Below are 24092 nucleotides of genomic sequence, written 5' to 3'. Positions count from 1 at the left end.
ATGAAGCTCTGAGCTTCACAGGAAGAGGGGTAGTAGACCACGGCAGAGGTGCGGGAGGCCCTAGAGCTGCAGGGGTGCAGCTTCCTGCTCACGGTTAAGACAGCAGCTCTTGGCAGCACAGTTCTATAATGTGGTCTAGAGGGTTGTTCCTGGAAGCCCGAGCTATAGGCCATTTCTTCAAACTCTTCTAATTCTATAAAATACCCCCCTTAATAAATGCCTTGTGAAATACCCAAATGTCAGAACTAAAACTACAGAATTCTTAAAAGAGAACCTAGGCATAACTCTCTGTGACCATGATGGTTCTTTAGTACCAAAACAGTACCAAAAAGCACAAGCAAAAAAGAAACAAATAGATAAACTGGACACCACAGGGTCATCAACAGTCAGAGCTTTGGTGACCTTGATAAGAGCCGTTTTGGAGCAAAGGAAAAGAAGAAAGGTAAAAAGACTTGTACATGGAAATAGCAATGGGCATAGACAGACTGGAACAGATAAGGCAGGGGATACGTCAGCAAGACCTGGCAAAAGAAAAGATCTTTCCCTGTGGTACAAGAAAGAATGAAACATCAAACATGGCGCAGGTATGTGTATGTGGGCATGAGCGTGCTCAGCCGTGTCCAACTCTTTGTGACCCTGTGGATTGTAGCCCATCAGGCTCCTCTGTCCATGGGATTTCCCAGGCAAGAATACTGGAGGAGGTTGCCATTTGCTTCTCCAGGGGATCTTCCTGACCCAGGGATCAAACCCATGTCTCCTGCAATGGCAGGCAGATTCTTTACCACTGTGCCACCTGGGAAGCACCAATGGCACAGATAGCTATTAACAAAAATGCTTTTTATTTTAAATTTTATTCTGAATTTAACTGTGCAACCTCGCCATCGAAAGCAAAGTGGCTCAGTACTTAAAGCCCCAGTCTGTTTACATACATACATATGTATATGCACAGAAATAACAAAGCACACAAAAAATATTTACAGTGTTTCTTCCTGATTGAGGGATAATGGACGATTTTCATTTTCTTCTTTATATTTTTAAATCAGAAAAAAAAAATGTAAGAAAATAAATTCAAAGAGTTGTTCAAATTTCATAATACACAAGAATAGAAAAAGGTTAGTGTTTCCTCTCTTATCATCTTCCCTTACTTGCTACCCTGCCCAAGTCCTTCCTTTGCTGAAAATTCATAGTAAGCCAAACCTTCAGAGGTTAAGTAGTTTCTACAGACTTGGTTCTGCTAAATCAGGAAAAGAAACCCTCCGACACAAAGTTAGAAGGTGTCATTGCACACTTCTCCGGGGGAGTAAGACAGTGTAAGGGTTAAGAGCAAACCAAGAGATTCTGATCAGGCACTACTCCTTATCTGTGAGTGGCCTAGAGCACATGTAAAATCTTCTTAGCTGTGTTTCCTTGGATGAAATAGGCTAATTCTATAAAGGTATTCTGAGATAAAACAAGCTAATGCTCATAGTTGGGTTATGAATTTGACAACTTTCAAAGGGCAGCAAAACCTCTGAAATGTTAGAGTATCTATGCACAGAGACAGAGTACCAGAACTTAAAGAGTTTTAACAACATCCTGTGCTCACCTTACTTGAACTACATAAGACTCATCAAGCCTGTCAGATGTTACTCCCCACCTGCTCTCTCCCTAACGTCCACATCCCTTTAAGTATCCAACATGATAGCAGATTCAATGATCAACATCTGGAATGAGGCTAGGGAGCTGAAATCACAGACTCTAAGATGACTCGAGATTTTAAACCTTGCTGTTTAAACAACTACTCAACTTTTAAAAATTCAAGCAATCCAGAGAAACAAAAAAGAATTTCTTTTTTTTTAAATATATATATTAGCAAATGAGCTCAGCAAACCATAGCCTGGAGACCTGCAAAACCCATGCCAAATGAGGCAGGGACTGCCCACCAAATGACAGAATGACAGTTTAGGGGAGACTAAAGCATGAAAAGAAGTCATCCCAGGGAGGAGCAAGTTCAACTCCTTCACTTCACAGAAAGATCTGGGGTGTCTCCATCCAACTACACATGGCTTCTCTTCCACTGTCGGCCCACATGGACGAGCAGCACTACTGTTACCGGGTGGTCAGACCTCAACCATGCAGGAAGCCTCTCTGCACAGGAAGCCTCCCGCCAGGGTCACTCTGTCTCCTCTGACTCCACTCTGACAGTGGAAGTTTCCTGAGTTTATCAACAGCAGCAAACGCGGAAGGGCGAGGATCCAACAGCAAGCCCCCTAGATTTTCATGAACTGAGCTCATCAACTGAAATGCAGAGAACAATTCCTACAGGAAGTTTCAAGGATAGAAAAGAAACTAGGGCTTCCGTGCCCCAAACTTCTTCAAAATAACTCTGTTCTTTATTCAAGGGCCTCCCACACTACTCTTCTCATCTTATTCCAAAGGACTCTCTTCCTGAATAACTACTACTGGAATCTCCCCGACACTTAGCCCATTCTCCCCACTCCCTGAAGTGCCTCTGTCCTATCCATTTCCACCTGTCAAAATCTCACTTATCCTTGAAAACCCAGTTCAAACCACTGTTCTCCATGGATTTACCCCTGATTACTGTGACAGGAAGCAGTGACTTTCCTTTGAAATTCAAACAGAACCACTAGTTAAACATCTCCCATAGTCATCTGATGAAGAAAACATATGACAAGAGGCATGATTCTTAAATACTGAAGGCCCTGAAGAGTAGGAGCTGTTTTTGTGTTAATGTCCTTCCTCAGTACCAGGCAGTGAAGGGACTTCATGATGAACAAATGAATGAATGAACAAATAGAATAAAGAAAAATTAGACCTTCATGTTCCATCTCCTCAGCTCAAGAGACAATCAACCCCATCAAATGAAATATCTCTTAAAAAAAAAAAAATGATTGATTGATTTTTGGCTATGCTGGGTCTTCACTGCAACATGTGGGCTTTCTTCAGCTGTGGAGAGCAGGGGCTACTCTAGTTGTGGTGCTCAGGTTCAGGCTTCTCATTGTGGTTGCTTCTCTTGTTGCAGAGCACAGGGTCTAAGGCGCACAGGCTTCAGCAGTTGTGGCCTGTGGGCTCAGCAGTTGTGGCGCACAGGCTTAGTTGCTCTGCAGTATGTGGGGTCTTCCCAGACCAGGGATCAAACCTGCGTCACCTGCATTGGCAGGCAAATTCTTAACCACTGGGCTACCAGGGAAATTCTATAACTTTTGCCTGTTTTGTCTTTGTGCCTGTGCTCAGTCATATCCAGCTCTTTGCAACCCCATGGACTGTAGCCGAATAGGCTCCTATATCCATGGAATTTTCCAGGCAAGAATACTGGAGTGGATTGCCATTTTCTTCTCCAGGGGACGTTCCTGACCCAGAGACTTAACCCGCATCTTGCATCTCCTGCGTTGGCAGGCAGATTCCTTACCACTGGGCCACTGGGAAGCCCAACTCTCCTCTTAATGACAATTTAAACCCAGGAGCAGCTCAGACAACATACTGATGGATTAGAGAGATGAGCATCAAAAATGTGAAGCACATTTGTCATCAATACTATTAATAAGTACAACTGATTTTATTACTTGTTTTTCCCCTCACTTTTCAATAATGAAATAAACCCCAGTCCCAGCAAACCAGAAATCTCTATTCTTAAAGTACACTTGGATTTTACTAATTTACTTTGCTTATACATAATTCAAAGCTAAGTCGCTTCAGTAGTGTCCGACTCTGTGCGACCCCATAGACGGCAGCCCACCAGGCTCCCCCGTCCCTGGGATTCTCCAGGCAAGAACACTGGAGTGGGTTGCCATTTCCTTCTCCATTGCATGAAAGTGAAAAGTGAAAGTGAAGTCACTCAGTCGTGTCCGACCCTCAGCGACCCCATGGACCGCAGCCTTCCAGGCTCCTGTGTCCATGGGATTTTCCAGGCAAGAGTACCAGAGTGGGGTGCCATTGCCTTCTCCATACATAATTCAAAGGGGGGGATTTTATTTCAGTGCTTTATTTGTGGCTTCTAGTTATTAATCCTTCTGGAAAAGGTCCTTCATGTATATTAGGTGTAAAGCTCCACTAGAAGGTTTTGGGGTGTGTTTTTAAATTCATTTTCTTAAGCCTGTAAAGTGGAAGAATGAGTTTGGCTGTTTCATGGTGCCATTCAATTTCTAGGACTGTATGAACCCTAGTGAGGACTGGTGGCAGGATGAGGAATGAGATGTTGAAATACCAGAATAGGGGCTTATGGTTTCTCGGAAAAGGTTTTGCTTGAGCCAAAGTCTCTAACTGCAGAGAAAAATGCCTTATTCAGAATCAAATGGGCACCTTCTCTGAAGTGCCAGAACTATATTCCCCAGAGCCTGAATAAGCATGGTTTAAAATAAAAGAAAGAAAGAAATCCATCTTACCCCAGCACTGTGATAGAGGGAACTCTCTATACTGTGGGAAAACGTCAACAAAAATCTCAGAGACTTAAGAGATAAGCACTGTATCTTGAAACCTCCTAGCAGGGCCAACAAAACAGCTGCCCTGTGCATCTCAGCGCCCTAGGCTGCCCCCTATCAAGTGGGGTGTAACTAGTGTGTTGGCTGAGTTTCCTGCACCTCTGTGGGAGCAGAGATAACCTATAAGATGCTGAGATAAAACCTGATTTTAAAAATAGTATCTAATTGCATGCCTGGGGCATTGGGAAGGGTTTATAGACAGAAGGGACAAGGGTAAAAAGGCAGATGGTCAGACTTACTATCTACCAGGTAGGCCAAATCTTTCAGAGGAGTTTTCTAAGCTGCCAGGAGACCTGACAATGCTTCAGGTCCTTGCTTTCTGCCTTATTCAGCAGTGCCCTGATGGTCACCACTATGCTTGGCCCTTATCTCCCGCTTTCCTGAGCTGAGTACAGACCTGACCTTGACAGAGATCAGGGAGTTAGACAAAACAACAATCTCAGTCTGAATGGTCCAGGAACCCAGAATCTCAGCTCCTATGGGCCAATCTGATGCCTAAAGTCCTTGGTACCATGACCATTACTCAGTCCTAACCTCCTTTCACAGGGAGGTTGATCCCGGGCCTGCTTTTGGGGCTCAACGATGACCTCTGGCTAGATCACAGCATCAAAGACTAAAACGGGTGTGCATATCCTTAAGTCCAATAGCAGAGATGAGGAAACTGAGGCTTCCAAAGATCAAGCCCCTACCTCCTGTCCTCTGACTGCTGAAAGGCAGAGTGTGAATGCCCTACCTCTCAGTGGGAGTGTGCACCCTCTGGCTTTAACCTGCATGGTCACTGGCTATGAATCAGTCCAAACTTGAATGCATTAAAATGTAATGCTTTTACTATCCTCAAAATAGAAATCAATTTCTCTCCTGACATTTTCCATCTACCATTCTCCTTGCTGAGCTTTTTCTTAGCATTCTGCTAGCAAAGTCTCTTCCTGAAATAATTCTGCCTGTTATACTCTTGAGGGAAGTATCATAACTGCCTGGGGTGAGCTGATTAGTATTAGCCAAAATCTGAAGCTCTTCTATAACTGGTTCTTTAAAAGGCAGGGATGGGGGGAATCTGGTATTATCCCAAGGATTTGTTAGGAACAGTGCACAAGACAGAAGGAACAACAAAATGGCATTTCCGTTTACAAACCCTTTGAACACTGTAAGACCCAGCCAGTCCTCCCAGTGATGCCTGTCTCGATCTGCCTGATGACTGAGCCCTTGTATTATTTAATCAATTCAAAAAATATAAACTAGCTTCATTTCATTAGTACTTAAAATGTTATGATTAGGGCATCCAGCAGTGAAATGCTGTATTTGTGTTGTATAAAGTGGAACATATATTTTAATTGTGATTGATTCTCTCAAACTGGTCAACTAATGTCTTTAAGTATTACTGTGAGCAAACAGACACAAAGGATGTAAAAACATAGAAGGCTGTACCATCTTCGACTGATTTCAAGACTCACATTTTCACATTTAACATCTCTCAATCTATGACAGTGCTTTTTCTAGTAATACACAGAATAATGATATATTTTATAATAGATGACATCTTAGATTCAATAAAACACTGAACATCAGATTGCTAAGAAGAAATTACTGGGTGACTTATGATTTTGGAAAAAAAAGAATGTAGCCATTTCCTTATCCTAACATTTGCATGTGGAAAATAAGAATATACATAATGTATATGAAGTAATGAAAACTGCAAAGGTTATGCTTTCTTTGCTCCAATCCACTGAGGGCCACATTATATTTAGTAAGACCAGATGCTCATAGACTTCTATCATATCTTACATGTTTTACCCTATTAGAGAAACACACTGATTTGGTGACCAGTTACTTTGTCAATGACAGTTTTATTAAGAGAGAAAAGTAAAATATCAAAATTAACTTATATACATAAGAATATACAAAAAAGTGAGAACTTCCATTATAGAATTAGTAGACTCAGTAGAGTTGCTTTCTCTTTTCTCATTAAAACAAACAAACCCCAAAAAATCTGATACATTTTGAACACTAGCAATGACAGTCTGCCCTGTTAATAGCACTTCCTATGAATAACAGGCCTAAGCCTCCCAAAGCTGACAAAGGTCATCCTGGGAATCTGAAAGATGGAAGCACTCATCTCACACGCTAGTCAAGTAATGCTCAAAATTCTCCAAGCCAGGCTTCAGCAATACGTGAGCCGTGAACTTCCAGATGTTCAAGGTGGTTTTAGCAAAGGCAGAGGAACTAGAGATCAAACTGCCAACATCTGCTGGATCATTGAAAAAGCAAGAGAATTCCAGAAAAACATCTACTTCTGCTTTATTGACTATGCCAAAGCCTTTGACTGTGTGGATCACAATAAACTGTGGAAAATTCTGAAAGAGATGGGAATACCAGACCACCTGACCTGCCTCTTGAGAAATTTGTATGCAGGTCAGGAAGCAACAGTTAGAACTGGACATGGAACAACAGACTGGTTCCAAAGAGGAAAAGGAGTTCGTCAAGGCTGTATATTGTCACCCTGCATATTTCACTTATATGCAGAGTACATCATGAGAAATGCTGGGCTGGAAGAAGCACAAGCTGGAATCAAGATTGCCGGAAGAAATATCAATAAACTCAGATATGCAGATGACACCACCCTTATGACAGAAAGTGAAGAGGAACTCAAAAGCCTCTTGACGAAAGTGAAAGTGGAGAGTGAAAAAGTTGGCTTAAAGCTCAACATTCAAAAAACGAAGATCATGGCATCTGGTCCCATCACTTCATGGCGAATAGATGGGGAAACAGTGGAAACAGTGTCAGACTTTATTTTGGGGGGCTCCAAAATCACTGCAGATGGTGATTGCAGCCAGGAAATTAAGAGCCCCTTATTCCTTGGAAGGAAAGTTATGACCAATCTAGATAGCATATTCAAAAGCAGAGACATTACTTTGCCAACAAAGGTCTGTCTAGTCAAGGCTATGGTTTTTCCAGTAGTCATGTATGGATGTGAGAGTTGTACGGTGAAGAAAGCTGAGCGCCGAAGAATTGATGCTTTTGAACTGTGGTGTTGGAGAAGACTCTTAAGAGTCCCTTGGACTGCAAGGAGATCCAACCAGTCCATTCTACAGATCAGCCCTGGGTGTTTTTTGGAAGGACTGATGCTGAAGCTGAAACACCAATACTTTGGCCACCTCATGCGAAGAGTTGACTCATTGGAAAAGACCCCGATGCTGGGAGGGATTGGGGGCAGGAGGAAAAGGGGACGGCAGAGGATGAGATGGCTGTATGGCATCACCGACTCAATGGACGTGAGTCTGAGTGAACTCCAGGAGTTGGTGATGGACAGGGAGGCCTGGCGTGCTGTGATTCATGGGGTCACAAAGAGTCAGACACGACTGAGTGACTGAACTGAACTGAAGCTGTTTCAGGTTGTGCAATGTTAACTGAAGCATAATAAAGACAATTTATAGTTGGTTTAGAGATGAGCAACAGATAGTTTCTGGTTTTACTAACAGATTCGATGGGAAACTTAAAGAATGGCGTTTTGAGTCTGATAAAAACTGCCAGACGGGGACTGAATTTATTTTGTAAATATGATTTGGCATTAATGAGAACTATCACTTATTAAGCAATTTCTATTGCCAACATTTCACCCCATCCTATTTCTGGTAAGCTTTCTAAAATAAACTATCCAACTATTTCAACATGAGAAAATCATCTGAGGGGCAAGTTCTGCCTCAAGATCTCACCGCTGCTGGCTGAGAGCCAGGACTCACATCAAACCTACCACCTTGAAGACCCATTCTCAGTCTTAACCTGGGCCTGGAGCTACCAGATGGTGGTCAGGTATCTCTGAGGCTTCTAATCGTGACTTTGTTCTTTAACAAGTGGTCTGTGAGTCAGAAGGAGCAGTTCCCAGAGACTGGGTCAGAGATTTGACACAATGACACTGCACTCTTCACCAACAGGTTTGTGTGTGGGGGCAGACACCTGAGCTTACTCAGAAGAAATGAGCCAGTGGTCTTGCTGATACGTTGTGAGTGTAAACCAGGTAATGCTTGAAGGGAGGGCCTGGGAGTGAAGGCCTGCTCTCAGGGCAGTGTGCCTATGTCTCTCCCTCCCCACTGAAAGGGATATATATGCTCCCTCTCCACTCTGGAGCTTACTCTCAGAAGTTGGGGGAAATGTCTCTTCTTTGCAACACAGTCATAAATCTTGGCAACTGGAGACCTGAACTTAAGCTCCAAAACTTCCTATGGGTTGTCCTAAGAGGCCTTATGGTGCTTGTCAGACAGCTGTCCTGCAGCCCTAATGGCACAACAAAGGGTCCTGAGGTGGGTACACATGCCAGACCACACTGGGACTCCGCAGAATTAGGGCAGAATCAGAGTGCCCAGAATGGGGTTCAAGCCAGTTTCCTGAGTGTCGTGGGTCAGTGGGTCTCATTCAGTAGGTGTATCCTGCTTAAACATAATTTGGTGTATTCTAAGAACTTTCACAATTCAGCACAGATGCAATTTTTAACAATTATTTTTGTTAAAATAAAAAAGTCATCTCATTAACATAGCAAAGATACCCTTATGGTTCTCAGTTCAGTTCAATTTAGTCACTCAGTTGGGTCCGACTCTGCGACCCCATGAACCGCAGCACACCAGGCCTCCCTGTCTATCACCAACTCCTGGAATCCACCCAAACCCATGTCCATTGAGTCAGTGATGCCATCCAACCATCTCATCCTCTATCGTCCCCGTCTCCTCCTGCCCTCAATCTTTCCCAATATCAGGGTCTTTTCAAATCAGTCAGCTCTTCGCATCAGGTGGCCAAAGTATTGGAGTTTCAGCTTCAACAACAGTCCTTCCAATGAACACCCAGGACTGATCTCCTTTAGGATTGACTGGTTGGATCTCCTTGCAGTCCAAGGGACTCTCAAGAGTCTTCTCCAACACCACAGTTCAAAAGCATCAATTTTTCTGCACTCAGCTTTCTTTATAGTCCAACTCTCACATTCATACATGACTACTGGAAAAACCATAGCCTTGACCAGACGGACCTTTGTTGACAATGTAATGTCTCTGCTTTTTAATATGCTGCTAGGTTGGTTAAAACTTTCCTTCCAAGGAGTAAACGTCTTTTAATTTCATGGCTGCAATCATCATCTGCAGTGATCTTGGAGCCCCCCAAAATTAAGTCAGCCACTGTTTCCACTGTTTCCCCAGTGGCTCTCAATACCTAAGAAACTCCAAAGGTTTAAGAGCTATGTGCTATGGGACTTCCCTATAAAGTTGTAGGACTCCATGTGCCAAACATAGGGGCCCCGGTTTGATCCCTGGTCAGGGAACTAGATCCACATGCCCCAACTAAAGGATCCTGTGTGCCACAACTAAAAAAATAAATAGCACAACCAAGTAAATAATTCTTTTTTATAGACCTATGTGCTGGATGAAGACCAAACATACGTTTCTTATTATAAATCACCATATCACACCAATCTAAAACATGCCTTTGTAAAACTTATTTTAGCTATTTGAGGACCTGATATTGACAGACTCAGTGTGAACTAATAATGGATGAAAGAGAAAAGGCAGTCAGTGAGAAGGGCAGTCAGGGCCACCTGGTGAGAGACTGAATATACAAAGAGACAATTACCAAACTGGGTATAAAAACAGAACTCTGACCCATAACTTGCAGCAATTTGCCCAGGAAACCAACCGTCTTATACTGTATACAATAATCAGCCCTGGAAGTCTCCTCGCAGGAGACTGGATTGCTATCTCTAATAATAATCCAAGAAGCCAAACAATAACTTTTATAATAACTTGCTCAAACTGACAAGGACTTGACTAACAACTGTTAGCTTTGCTAATTTGTATCCTCACTTCCAATTTAGGACCAGTCAGAGAAAGCCAAATACATACACCATAAAATACCCTGTTTTAGGCTTCTAGTTAGACCACCTATTGGAGAAGGCAATGGCACCCTACTCTGGTACTCTTGCCTGGAAAATCCCATGGGCAGAGGAGCCTGGTAGGCTGCAATCCATGGGGTCACTAAGAGTCAGACACGACTGAACGACTTCACTTTCACTTTCCACTTTCATGCACTGCAGAAGGAAATGGCAACCCGCTCCAGTGTTCTTGCCTGGAGAATCCCAGGGACGGGGGAGCCTGGTAGGCTGCTGTCTATGGGGTCGCACAGAGTCAGACACGACTGAAGTGACCTTAGCTTAGCTTAGACCACCTATGGCTTCCTCATGCAAACAGCTTCCAGTCACAGCACAGCCAAGGCCTTCCCTTTTTTCCACTATAAAGCTATCCCACTTTTCTACTTGTCTTTGAGTCTCCATTAAAATGCAAGTGACAGTGGTTGACCCCCCTTGCTATATCAAAGATCTGAATTAATAGCCTTTACTTGTTCTTTATATCTATAGTATTTTTTAATGTGAAAGTGATATGTGCTCATTGCAAAAACACTTGGACAGTAAAGAAATTAATATCACACATATTTTCGTCTTCAGAGACAATTTCCAATAACTTTTGTAGCATTTCTTCCAGCAACCCACCCATTTAAACACAAGTGAATGCCAGATTCTTGTCTCTTATTGAACTGTGAGTTTGGCTGGATCTTGTGAAAGATCAAGGCCTTATATTTAATTCCAAATGCAAATTTCTTTGCTTGAATATTCTAGAATGTAATAACCACCTGGCGTGTTGCCTTTTCATTGTGATAGTACCAATCTAAATATAACACGTAGGTGATAAGCTAAATTCCAAAACGTAACTACAATGACACTGTTAATCCTATTTTTTGTTGTTGTTCACTCACTCGTGTTCAACTCTTTGTGACCCTGTGGATCTTATTTGTATGAGTGCACAAATTCAGACTCTACATTTTTGTTCAATTCTTCTAGGCTTAAAAACATAGGAATGAGATTCTAAAGTGGATTGGTAGAGAGAGCTTTTTATAAAGGCTGCCACTTCAGAAAAAAACAGAATGTCTTATATAATAAACATTCTGGCAGTGTGCATAATCCTTCACCTATGTGTTCACTCTGTGTGTTTGCACTCCCAAAGAGGCTGGAGGTGATTACTCAACTAAACATTAAATCTGATGAGGATTCTGTATTAAGAGATCATCCTCTTAGCCTTTTTATTGATCTGTACACTTTTAATACCAACTCTGACTATACATGTCTGTTACACACCAGGGTTAAAGAAAATATTCAAGTAGAAAAGATTTAAATTTGAAAAGAAGCATGAATGTGTTGGCCCAGGAAGGAAAATCATTGAGTAGGAATGCTCTGGGTGCAGCTGACTCTGTTTTTGATGTAACAAAAGTTAGTAAAAGGCTTTAGAGGAAAGATGATTTCTAAAGCATGCAGATGAACTATCTGAAAAGCAACAGGCAAAGAGGAAACTGTTCCTAAGAAGAGAATTAGGGTACCCAGAAGAAAAGTCCAAATTCTCAACAGTGCTGTAATAGCCACATGATTGTATTTCTTTTTAATTCATAAACACCTAATAAGCACAGTCTGCTTCACTTCACGACACTTTGAAGATGCAGGATGCAGGCTGCAGTCTGCCCAGCACCATTTCAGTCACTGAGCTGCCTCTGTCTTATTCCAGGTAGTTCTGATGGGATACCAATACCAATTGATCCACCACTCCCTGCCAAAGGAGTGGGCATATGACCCAGTCTGGATAACCGAGGTTCTCCTTAGCTTTGTCTAAGGTCATTGGTTGCAGACAGGCATGTGGCCCAAGTCCAGTCAATGAAAGAGTCTCCAAAGGATTGGTTTGTGACTGCTGAGAGTACATCTTTGTTTCTATCTCTGAGCTCATGAGCTCAAAGGTCCATATGAGCTTAGAGCTTCTGATGGCTATTCTGTGGCTGAATGGAGAACAAAGTAAACAGAGGTAAGTAGAGGGAATGGGCAGAAAATGGGAAGAGATAAGAAGAGGGAAGAGAACTTAGAGTGAAGCCACTATGGCAGTGATAGTGCCATAGTGATCCAAGCCAGCTCTAGCTCAGCCTGGTTTCCCAGTTACATGAGTTAATAAATGCTCTTTTGTGCTTAAGCTAGTTTGATGCAGGTTTCTGTAACTTAGACGAAGACCTAGAAAGGCTTCTGACTCCAACTTTGTAACTGCAGATAAACTGCAGATAATAAGTCCCAGAGAGATGTTGCCCAGATTGGACAGTAAGGTGAGGGAAGGTCCTCATTCTCCAGTGTGTGCCAATCAACTACCAGCATACTGAAAATAACCACAGAGTCACAAAACTAGAGATTCCTTTTCTACACCTCAGACGTGCAATCTGCTGGCCTCCCCATAAGCATTGTGAACAGTAAGATCCTTTGTCATAGCAATGTAATTTCTGGACTCCAAAAGGACCCTCTCAAAATGTCTCCCTTTTAAGTCTACCATAGTGTTTTATTTTCCCTTCCTGTTTCTTTTTCCTCCTTAAAGGGAAAAAAAAAAAAAAAAAAAAAGATGGAATTTAGTTTTAGTACTGTCTCAAAAATCCTAAGGGCAGGAGGGATAAGTGGGCCTTACAAATGTCTATACAGCAGCTGAAAAGTGAAAAATCTACATTACCCTGAGTCTCTTGGGAGCTACGTGACTTAACTTTTGTTTGTTGTTGTTCTATCTGCTTACGGGTCTTCTCATGTTTATACCCATGCCCTCCTCAGCACCAGGGTTACCCAACTTGTAGGTTCAAGCAATCCACTAACTACTTCAGACATGTAGATCACATGTTCTCAGATTATTTTTGTCTCAGAATCACTTTACACTCTTGAAGTGAAAGTCCCTCTGTCGTGTCCGACTCTTTATGACCTCATGGACTACACAGTCCATAAAATTCTCCAGGCCAGAATCTGGACTGGGTAGCCTTTCCCTTCTCCAGGGGATCTTCCCAACCCAGGGATCGAACCCAGGTCCCTCGCATTGCAGGCGGATTCTTTACCAGTTGAGCCACCAGGGAAGCCCAAGAATACTGGAGTGGGTAGCCTATCCCTTCTCCAGCAGATCTTCCCAACCCACGAATCGAACTGGGGTCTCCTGCATTGCAGGCGGATTCTTTACCAACCGAGCTACTAAGGAAGCCCTTACACTCTTAAAAATTACTGACAAATTCAAAGACTTTTTGCTTGCATGGCTTGTATCTACCATTATTTACCACGTTCAAAATTAAAACAGAAAAAGTTTAAACACTTATTTGTTAATTTATTTCAAGGTCATGATAATAAATCAATTACATGTTAATCTAAATATTTTTATAAAAAACATTTTCCATAACAAACAAAAAATAGCTTAAAGTGTAGAATTGTTTTGAATCTTTGCAAATCTCTTTAATATGTGGCTTCTAGAGAATGGATGGGATTTCTGCTTCCAAAATAGACGGGAAAAACAGCAATCAGATTTACCATCCTGCATGAATCATCTAAGAAACAGGAAAAAATATATAATGGCAGATTAGATGTGGAGAAAGAAAAGATCAGTAAACTTGCTATCATGATTGAAACCATACAAAATGAAACACAGAGACAAAAAGCTGAAAAAAAGTGAACAGAACACCAGTGATACTTGGGAAAACTCTAAGTAGACTCATATACATGTATTTGGAATCCCTAAAGCAGATGAGGGGCAGAAAACAATTTTAAGAAATAATGGCCAAGATTTTATTGAAATCAAATTTGATAAAATTAATAAGCCCATTAGATCTAAGAATCTTAATCAGTTCCAAGAACAGGAAACACAAACAAAGCCAAACCAAGTCACTTCAAAAACAAACTGCTTAAAACTAGTTGTCCGAAAACAAAGGCAAAATAAAGACTATTTCAGACATACAAAAGCTAAAGGAATCTGTCACCAGCAGATTTACACTAAATAAATACTAAAGGAAATCCTTCAAGGGATAGGAAATCTAGATTTACACAAAGGGATAAAACAGATCAGAACTGGTAATTATGTCAATAAATATAAATATTTTTTATATTGTTTAAATACATTTAAAAAACAGCCAATTATTCAAAGTAAAAACAACTACAATGTACTGTGGAATTTATAACATATGGAAACAAAATGTACGACACAACACGAATTTTCAGAGGGAAGAAATGAAAGTATATTATTACAGAATTCTGCTATATGTGAAGTGATATAACACCAATTCAAAGTAGAATATGGTAAGTTTAAGATGTATATTACAAACCCTAAGGCAACCACTGAAACAAAATAAATAGCTAAAAGCCAACAAAAATGATAAAAAGTATCATAAAAAATGCTCAACCCAAAAGCAGGCAGAAAAAACATAAAACAAGAAATTGATGGAACAAATAGAAAACAAATGTCAACATGGCAGACTTAAATCCAACCATATCAATAATAACATTTAATGTAGATGGTCTAAACTTCCCAATTAAAAGACAGAGATAGGGCTTCTCTGGTAGCTCAGTGGTAAAAGAATCCACCTGCCAGTGTAGCAGACACGGGTTTGATCCTTGATTTGGAAATATCCCACTTGCTGTGGAGCAACTAAGCCTGTGCGCCACAACTACTGAGTCTGTGCTCTGGAGTCTGGGAACCAGAACTTCTGAGCCCTCACGCTCCAACTACTGAAGCTCACACACCCTAGAACCTGTGCTCAGCAACAAGAGAAGCCACCACAGTGAGAAGCTTGCAAAGCACAACTAGAGAGAGGCCCCTGCTCACCACAACTAGAAAGAAGTCCATGCAGCAACAAATACCCAACACAGTTGAAAATAAATTAAAAAATTTTTTAAAGAGAGATTAGGAGACTGGATAATAAAGCAAGACCTAAATACATCCCAAATGCAAAAAAACTCACTTTAAAAATGAAAATACAAACTGGCTGAAAGTAAAAGGATATGATAATATATGCCATGCTAATATTAACCAAAAGAAAGCCAAAGTGGCTATATATTAATATCAAACAAAGTAGATCTCAGAACAGAGAATATTAATAGGGATAAAGAGGGTCATTTCATAATGATAAAGAGATCAATTTATTGTAAGTTCATAACAAGGCTAAACACATATGTATGTACCTAATAAGAGAAAATCAAAATAAATGAAGCAAAAACTGACAGAAATAAAAAGAGAACTGTTATTCTCTTGAATAACAATTATATTTGGAGGACCTCCCTAGCCGTCCAATGGCTAAGACTCTGTGCTAACAATGAAGAGGACCTGAGTTCAATCTCTGGTCAGAGAACTAGATCCCACATACTGTACCTAAGAGTTTGAATGCCACAACTAAAGACCCTGCATGCTATGATGAAGGCACAGCTGAATAAATCAATACTAAAAAAAAAATTACATTTGGCGATTTCAACACCCCTTCCTCAATCACTGATAGAGAAAGTAGAGAATTTGTAAGTAAACAGAAAACTTGAACAACACAATCAACCAATTTGACCTAATATTTATCACGCACTCTCGGCTCAGCTGGTATAGAATCTGTCTGCAATGTGGGAGACCAGGGTTCGATCCCTGGGTTGGGAAGATCCCCTGAAGAAGGGAAAGGCTACCCACTCCAGTATTTTGGCCTGGAGAATTCCATGGACGGTACGGTTCATGGGGTCGCCAAGAGTTGGACACAACCGAGCAACTTTCACTTTTCACTACCAAACAATAGCAGAATACAAGTTCAAGTGTACATAGATTATTTAAAGGTAACATCACTGGGTGGAATCTGAAACCACATTTTACATATTTTATGCTGCTACATTAAAATACATTGATCCATATTACACTTGGATGGATCTTTCACTCATTCATGAAGATCCATTGTCTTACAGATCCATGAAAGAGTCTTGGTAATCTCCTAAATGCCCTGAACCACACTTTTCAATGGCAGATCTAGATTATTCAATCTTTTATCAACTGAGATGGAGGCAACTCCTGGGGCCTACCTGACCCTAAAGAATCTGTGACAAAGTAAGGAAGGTAATCCTCATGCTGATTTAAAGATTAGATTTGATGAGTAGTTTAGATTAGTTCAATGTCTGCAACAAATTACTGTGCTTTCCTCTTTAAATATCCTCTTGAAACAAAGTACCTAAAAGACCTGCTGTACCTCTGTACCACAGATGAGCACTCTGGGAAGCAGAGACAGGCTAAACATCACCGACAACACTCAGCTGACATATTCTGTTTGAACATATCAACAATCTTTACGCCCTGAGGCAGGAGCAATATTACTCACAGGTGCTGTCAGCAGCTAACGAGGATCAACAGGGTCTCCAGGTATGAGAAGCGCCAGGAAACTAATAAATAAAAAAGAGAAAACAATGGTACATTATTTAGGGCACAAAATTTTCAGTTGTCAACATAGCAAACACATTTCTTCTAGCCTCTGAAATCATGAATCCACTGGCAATGTCTTCAACACTGTCTAAATGTTTCTGAGAATGAAGACCAACATTTTAATAATCACAATTCTGGTTCCCCAAGAGTAACTGGTAATAGTGGGCAGAGTTAAAAAATCCTCTTCTCAGAATCTCTGGGAGTGGAACAAATATATCAGTTTTCCTAAGGGTCCACGTCATTCTAATAGCCAAGCTTGAGACGCTCATGAAGACACCACACTCTTAAGGAAACCTTATGGTCTCCCTCTGCTACTCCCTCTTTATCTTCCCCTCAGTGAGAAGCTTCGGAGAAGGCAATGGCACACCACTCCAGTACTCTTGCCTGGAAAATCCCATGGATGGAGGAGCCTGATAGGCTGCAGTCCATGGGGTCGCTAAGAGTTGGACACGACTGAGCGACTTCACTTTCACGCATTGGAGAAGGAAATGGCAACCCACTCCAGTGTTCTTGCCTGGAGAATCCCAGGGACGGGGGAGCCTGGTGGGCTGCCGTCTATGGGGTCGCACAGAATTGAACACGACTGAAGTGACTTAGCAGCAGCAGCAGTGAGAAGCTTATGTTCAAAGATCTACATTAGATGTTTGGGAAGATATAAAAGAAAGACTTTGTTTCTTATAACCTACACACACAAAGATGTTACATTCTATTATGATGGCAGAATCATGTGCCTACTTAATCTTTTAATAAGATGCTTAAAGAAGATCGAAAAAGTAAGGGCAAACTAAACAATTAGGAGTAGAGAGAGAAAATGTAAAGAAAAAAGTCTCAGAATGGTAAAGTTCAATGGGAACAGACCAAGTTATTTTAATTCTGTCCCATCTTTATTCAGATAGAGAGTAAATGGCTACTATAGGTCACCAAGGAAATCAGCCTAAAAGGAAAGATAAAAATCTAGGTTCCTGATACTCAGAGCATGACCTTCCTCCTATGCCACATCTCCTTCATATTCAACTGAGATGAAAAAATCTTCCATTGCAGATGAGAAAATACGATTTTCTGGATCAGCTACTGAATGACAATGTACTCTACATGGTATCGTTCTACACTGATAAGAGGAGGAGGATTCAATGCACCAATTAAACCAGTTCCTATTTCCAAGCAGGTGAAGCCCATAACTGGCTGAAGTGTCTCTAGAGTTGGGGTAGCCCCAGTTTCTAGTAACATTCAGTGTTGAATAAGACGCTTTTTGTTTCATACTGTGTGTGTGTATAACAAACTAAAGTCCCACAATACAATCCAAGTGCTACCTGTTGCTTTAAATTCTGAGATGAATGAAGAGCAGATGATTAGGGACTTCATTGTAAGCCATCACATGCCCAAAGACAAATGTGACCTTCTATTTTTTTTTTTCATTTCCATATTGAGTCCAAGTGCTTTCTCCCAAAGTCTGACTTTTCATCTCTTTAACAATTTAGACTTTTTTCTAGACAGCTTCAATTTTTCTAGCTCATTTTCCAATTGGATAATTAATTTATGGAGATCATTGAATCTTTGCTTATTACCTGAAAAGGATGCTAATAAAAATAATAATGCTAATATTTAACAGTTATTGTGACATGACTGTATGTCAGGTACCAAACTAAACACTTTTCTTAAGTGGCAGGATTCTTTGGAATATCTGATGCTGGAGAAGACTTAAAAAAAAAAAAAGAGTGATGTCTTCCCCTCCACTGTTCTTTTTTTTTTTGCAGTCTTTACATTTTATTAACCATAGAAGATACTTTTTTAAAGAGTCTAATAGAGACATTAACTGTACAAAAGCCGATGACATTTACAGTCTTAAATACAAGGACCAACACAGAAAGTTCAGTCGCTCAGTCGTGTCCGACTCTTTGTGACCCCATGAATTGCAGCATGCCAGGCCTCCCTGTCCATCACCAACTCCCGGAGCTCACCCAAACTCATGTCCATTGAGTCGGTGATGCCATCCAGCCATCTCATCCTCTGTTGTCCCCTTCTCATCCTGCCCCCAATCCCTCCCAGCATTAGAGTCTTTTCCAGTGAGTCAACTCTTCACTTGAGGTGGCCAAAGTTTTGGAGTTTCAGCTTTAGCATCAGTCCTTCCAATGAACACCCAGGACTGATCTCCTTTAGAATGGACTGGTTGGATCTCCTTGCACTCCAAGGGACTCTCAAGAGTCTTCTCCAACACCACAGTTCAAAAGCATCAATTCTTCAGCGCTCAGCTTTCTTCACAGCCCAACTTTCATATCCAAACATGACCACTGGAAAAACCATAGCCTTGACTAGATGGACCTTTGTTGACAAAGTAATGTCTCTGCTTTTCAATATGCTATCTAGGTTGGTCATAACCTTCCTTCCAAGGAGTAAGCGTCTTTTAATTTCATGGCTGCAATCACCATCTGCAGTGATTTTGGAGCCCAAAAAAATAAAAGTCTGACACTGTTTCCCCATCTATTTCCCATGAAGTGATGGGACCAGATGCCATGATCTTAGTTTTCTGAATGTTGAGCTTTAAGCCAACTTTTTCACTCTCCTCTTTCACTTTCATCAAGAGGCTTTTTAGTTCCTCTTCACTTTCTGCCATAAGGGTGGTGTCATCTGCATATTTAAAAAGTCCATTAATTCTACACTTAAGAGGATCATTTCTTTATGTAAGCACAATCTCATTTATGTATTACACATGATATGTAGTTTAGGATCCATCTACATTATGCTTGTAACTGCATGCTGCTGCTGCTGCTGCTGCTGCTAAGTCACTTCAGTTGTGTCTGACTCTGTGCGATCCCATGGGCTGCAGCCTACCAGGCTCCTCCGTCCATGGGATTTTCCAGGCAAGAGTAATGGAGTGGACTGCCATTGCCTTCTCCTCCCCTCCACTATTCTAAGAACACAGTCTCACAAATCTATTTTGAGTTCAAGTCCCTCCCTGCAAGGGTATCATTATCTTTGGAACTTCTGAACAGAAAACAGTAGTTCTCAAGGCTCGCAGGACAACAACTCAACCAGGCTTTGGCTCAGCAGTCTCATGGATTCAGAGGATCTAGTGGAAAATGAGGGGGTGTGGATTACTGGAAGAGGGGCACATTCCCAAGACAGGCTGCAGATGTGCAATGGCCCACAGCTGTGGGGCATCTGTGGAAGGAAATGGGCACTAATAACAGAAACCCTGAAGCAGAGATGAGGACCTTGAGGCTTAGCCTGGGGTCAGGGTCGGGGAGGACCTCTGTGGGGAGCATCTCTGAGCTAGCTAGAGCATACATGCCCAATAAACACAGGACACATTGGCCAAGCAGGAGCATCAAAATGGAGGAATAGCTACCACCAGAGAATAAGGACTGGGCCAGTTCTGTATTTTCCAAGTACTAGGTGAATCCCCCCTAGGATTTTGTGTCACTCTAGGGAAGAGAGGCTCTTCCAAACATAACATACTATATTCTCAATAATCTTTTCAGTAAGTGCTCAATGCTGGATTTAGTTTGAGGACAAATAAATTGATGTTTTATTGCACAGGAGGTTGGTGGGCCAGGACTATGCCCAGTACACGGACATTTTCTAATTTTATACTCACAAGAACCACTTTAGGCTCCAGCAGCAGCAGCTCCACACCTCATTTTACAGGTGAGGCTTAGGGAGTGTAAGGAACTTGCCCAAGGCCATACACATGCTGTGAAGTATCCCAGCTCTGCCTAACTTCAGAACCCATGGTCCTCATCATAGTGCAGATGAGCTGGGCTATTCTGTAATTTAAAAAAAAAAAGAGAGAGATGCAATTTTGCAAATATCAATAATTATAAACTGACTCTATCATCCAAACATGGACAAAGAAACTGAAGTCAACTTAATTTTACAATACTCTTAGATACAGATTTGTGCCATGTCATTTTTTTTATGACACAAAAATTCTAGCATAGATTTAACATGGACAAAAATTTTAAATTAAAAACCTTAATTCTCAGACTGGAGCTGTTCACTAAGTACTCAAGTGAAGAATGTGGTCCCTGAGTTTGGTATTTGCCAAGTAATTACGACATGCCAGAACTGAGCTAGGCAGTCTCAATCTTTGAGGATAAAATTCAAATCCCTTAACTTCACAAAATCATCTGCTAGTGTTATCTTCCAACCCTTGTCTACAAATATCACCAGCCATACTGAACTGCCTGCATGTGACACTTACACTGGCACCTCCACAGCACGTACCCTTCACAAGCTAAACTTTGTACCTCCTAGCCTCCATGGTAAATGAAACGAGGGACTGTATTTTAATTTCTATTTCCCTAGTACCTAGTTCAGTGCCTAGCATGTGATATTCAAATACTATCCATGGAATGGATGGAAGAAAAACAGAATAAAATTGCAATTTTAAAAGCATTTGGTCTGTTTCCCATTTGCTAGAGTAGCCTCTTACTTGAATGTGTTTCCCCAGACAGTAGACTCACATTTTGAGAATCTTTCAGCACCACTAACCTGACACAGTAAATTCTGGCTAAGAGCAAGAGTAAGGGTATAAATAGAAGGCCAGAAAGCTGCCAGGTCAGTCTGCATTTCCAGGCAAAAACAAGCAAATGCATTTGCAAACATCGGGTATATATCCCAAGGGATGCAAATTGGTCACAGCCTTTGGCAACACGTCTATTTTGCTTTAAAATACACCTCTCACTACAAGGTTAGGAAAACCAGAAATTCCCAAATATAAATAATTGATCAAAACTTGTAAGAGAATTTGACAAAGACAACCCCAAATTCTTAAAAACCAGAGAGATTGCTAAATAACTGCATTAAGTAAATGATTACATTTGGCACAAAGAGTCAGTTTCTGCTTTAAAAGACAAAAAAGAAAGCAAGCTGCTAATTTAAATTTCAGATCATTGTTGAAAACACAGAACTGAGAAATGCAGCAGCATAAAAAGAAAGGAATAAGCAAAACTTTTAGTCCTGAGACTGTTAACTATTTTGTAGACACAGGAGACATAAATATGTTGGAAGAGTAGACAGCACTGATAGCCAAGCACTATCCTTAACGAGATAGGAGTAGAAAGATGCAGGGGGAAAGCCAATTAGGGAAGAAAAATGGCTTGAGATTATACAGTCAGTCAAATGTATGACGCTTATCCAGGTTGACAGTCATCCTTTGGTTACTTGAGGTGATGAATTTATCATAAAGATAAATGGGGGCATCTGGCCTCACGGTTCAGGACACAAGATGAAGCTACCACAGTCTGAGACCAGCTCTAATGATTCAATGGCACAGCTGGTCAAGCTATCACTCAGTCTCTCTGCCTCCAACAGCTTAGGAAGTTTCTGTTAGTTTCTTCTCCTATCTTCACTTTCACCACTGTCTCTCTACTTTAAGGCTTTTTAATTCACGGCTTCTTTTGGGACTCTGCTATCCTACCAACTCTTCCTGTTTACACTGTGCCTGATTCATTCTCGCAGCACTAACAGAAATTCTGACTGGGTCAGGAAGTAACCATGAAGGATGGAAAGCCTGTGCTGGGCAAAACTCTCATACCTGTTGGTTTCACAGGTTCCTCGAGGCCTGTAAAATGGCTGGCTGCTTTTGGGCCCAGGACTAATCACTGACCTGTTCAGCTATGGCTGAGAGAGAAAAGTGAAGAAAACCAAGCTTGACCAACTTCTTGCTTTGTTCAGATGAGGGTTGTAGCAAGCCCTTACAGGGCCATCTAGTAGACAATGGTCCCATCCAACCTATGACCAATAAATTCAATCTCATACTAAGGATCCAAGCACCTCTCATTGAAATACAAATGATTTATAATATAAAACTGCAAAGGGTAAGACTGAAGATGATGATGGGGGAGAGCAGAGGAGGTATCCTACAGGAGGGCAGCAAAAGAATCCTGAGCACTGATAGAGAGCTGGCCTCACAGAGCAATGTTTCCTTCACAGAACTGAAGAAGGTGGAAAAAGAATTCATGCATGATGATTTTTCTCTCTTTGGTAAAGTTAGAGGAATAAAATACCAATAGTTATAAGATGAGAGGGATTAGGAGCTTGATGATAACAAAGGCGGTTTGGAAAAGCCATTGTAGGCAACATCTAAGTGGACAAAAGACTGATTAAAGAAAAAGCACTGCCAAATACAGGACTCAAAAGTTCTAGTAATACCTTGATAAGCACCATTCGTAAAAAGTGAAGTCAGATGTTCTCCAGCTAGTCAAAGCACAAATAGTGAGCAGAAACTTAAAAGTTAAGAGGTGAGATCAGGTAGAAGACACAAAAACTCTAGGCTGTTACTAGTAAGGGAATCTACCACATAAACGAAACAGAAATCTAATAATAAAAAGATATGAATGGAATATGCACCTGAGAATTTAGTAAAGTCATTCATAATTGGATATAATACACAGGCTAACAAAAGAATGAGAATAATTCCCTTCCACATTTTAGTGTGCCTACTTATGAAGTAAAGGAATTAGATGTCAACTCTGTAAAAGAACTCTTCATGTATGATAATTCCTATGAAGCATGATACTTAGTTATGTCTCATTTTGGTAAGGATGCATACATCTTTTGTAATGTGAATGCTTTAGCTTGGAACTTTTTGTTTGTTAATTTTCCTGGGCCATTACTTATTTGGAGGGGAAAGAGAACCAATCTTTTTGCACATTCAATACATGTCAGTTCCAGTGCTGGTGCTTTGCATATTATATTAATCTTACGAATCCCTCTAATAGTCCTGTAAAATAACTGTCAGTAATTTATAGTTGAGAAAACCAAAGTTCACAGAGGTTAAATAATTTGCCTAAGACTATAAAATAAGTCTGACTCCAAAGTATGTGATCTCTCCAGCAAGTCCCACTGCAGAGCTGAACAGGGGAGCCATCAAATGAATTCTCTTTCCTAGAACAGGAGAGCCATCAAATGAATTCTCTTTCCTAACACCAAAAGCTTCTTAGTACACATATGATCTCACTACATATATGTATAGACTTATAAATATTTATAAATATTCCAGAATTTTTTCCTACTATTAAGCATTTTGATTAGTTAAGAGATGCTGTTACAGAATATACCTCCAAAGGGAATAAAGGAGAGTGTGGATTCTACTCGTGGAAACTTAGGCAAGCTTTTCAATCTCTTCTTTGGATTCTTTTTTTTAAACCTATCAATAGTAAAATGAGGGCTTTGGACTAGGTGGTGTCGAGTTCTATGTGACTCAAGTTATCATTCAAAATTCATTCATTCAATAGACTGAGATTAGGCACTATTTTATGTGCTGGGAAAACAGTGGTCAATGAAGTTAAAAATCTCATGTAACTTACATGCTCTAAAATTT

Source organism: Bos grunniens, chromosome 4, assembly GCF_055505025.1.
Source record: "Bos grunniens cultivar Pamir isolate PY7600 chromosome 4, Bosgru_T2T1.0, whole genome shotgun sequence".
Classification (NCBI taxonomy): domain Eukaryota; kingdom Metazoa; phylum Chordata; class Mammalia; order Artiodactyla; family Bovidae; genus Bos; species Bos grunniens.
Note: the sequence above shows the minus strand (reverse complement) of the source record.